Here is a 1,860-nt window from a genome sequence, read left to right as displayed (position 1 = left end):
AAGTATCTACTGAAAAACAAGCCTCCCACCCCAGGCTTCAGGTGCACTTTAGCCTAGGGGCAGGGAAGATCTTCCAAATTTGCATTCCCATTACAAGGACCCACATATCAGTTTCACTATTTTGGCATTCCAGCACCCCTAAACCTCAACACTACTAGTTATGTAATCATGGGAAAATATTTAACTTCTCAAAGTTTAATGTTTTAATCTGAATTTCAATCCTCTAATGGATCAGGGGCAGCCAGGTAGCACAGTGAGGAAGAGCACTGGCCCCAGAGTTGGAATAACCTGGGATTGAATCCTGGCTCAGACAATTAGCACCACACCCAGAAATAACTGGCTTTGTAACCTTGAGCAAGTTATTTAACCCCAATTACTTTAAAAACATCCTCTACTGGATCATATAACTTCTATACTCAGTTGCTCATTTATATTATATGCAATCTGTCTATAGCCATCATATCCTATCCATTGCTCTTTATTATTATTTACATTTAACTACCTCTGTAATGTGTTCTCAACTTACTTTTCCAGTCTTATTATGCATTACTCCCTGCCTTATTGGCAATAGTCCTGTCAAAATAGCCTTCCCTCTGTTTCTCCTACATGGCCCTCCATCTCTCATCTCTGTAGGAGACCAAAATGAGCATTTGCACTGACCTTTTCCCATGCCTAGAACATTCATCCTCCACATCTTTTACTGAATGTTCTAGTTGCTAGTGCTATTGCAAAACACGTCATCTATTTTGTGTATGCTTATTTGTGCACATATTGTCTCCCTGTTGAGTTTTAGGGGTGCTGAGACACTGAAATTCAAGGGCAAGCTATGTAGGTCCTGCCTGGAATGAATTTGACTCAGACCTTTTAGTCACAGGTAAGGTTTATTAGAACACTGGTGGGGGTGGGCAAGATTTTAAGAATGCCTGCTATTGGCCAGATTTTAAGAATTTGAGCATTTGTGATTCATGTACTGATGAGAGGGCCAGATTAAATCTCCGTATTGGACAGATTCTTAAGGAATCTGACTATCTCAACAGAGGCAAGAATCTTATATACAGAAGAAGATCTTGAAGTGATCTAGGGGTGGCCAAGCAGTCTGGGATAAGTGGGAAATAATAGAAAAGGACCAGGAAGGGCCAGGTGCCCCAGGTCAGGGGTCCAAGGACACAAGGAATGTGTCTGGATGGAATTAAGGAGTGGTGGTCTAGGGTGGGGCACTGATGAAAGGCCAGTTGAAAGGATTACTGGGATGTGTGGATACCTCAGGAGAACTCAACTCAAGAGACTTGGCCATGTGGACTAAGTTCAAGGAAAGTTCAAAAGGGGGTTTCCAGGGCCTATACCGATCATCCCCAGATAGAATTATAAATTCTTTGAGGTTGGGGATGATGAGATGTCTTACAAGTAATATTATATGAACAAGGAAAAGGGAGAAATTCTTGTGCATCTGATTGTAATTACATGAAGCACACCTGAGAAAATGAAATCTCCAACATCTAGGACTGTGCCTGGTATACAACAAATGCTCAAAAAAACACATGCTGATTGATGGATTATTTGGTTTATATGCTTTGTTGTTGCTTTCAGCTGGTCTCCAACTCTTCTTGACCACATTTGAAGTTCTCTTGAAAAAGATCCTGGAATGGTTTACCATTTCATTCTCCAGCTCATTTTACAGATGAAGAAACTGAGGCAAAGAGGGTTAGGCGATTCACCTTGAATAACACAAATAGTAAGTGCCTGAGACTGGATTTGAATTAAGGAAGATAAATATTCCTGAGACCGGGCTTAGCAGTCTGTCCACTATGCCACTTTATGTCTTATTTATATAAGTGAATTAGTATTTACAAGTGAATTTTG

The sequence above is a fragment of the Petaurus breviceps genome, unplaced genomic scaffold (assembly GCF_028583685.1).
Source record: "Petaurus breviceps papuanus isolate PSGF00001 unplaced genomic scaffold, PetGlider_PUasm1.0 213, whole genome shotgun sequence".
NCBI classification, from domain to species: domain Eukaryota; kingdom Metazoa; phylum Chordata; class Mammalia; order Diprotodontia; family Petauridae; genus Petaurus; species Petaurus breviceps.
Note: the sequence above shows the minus strand (reverse complement) of the source record.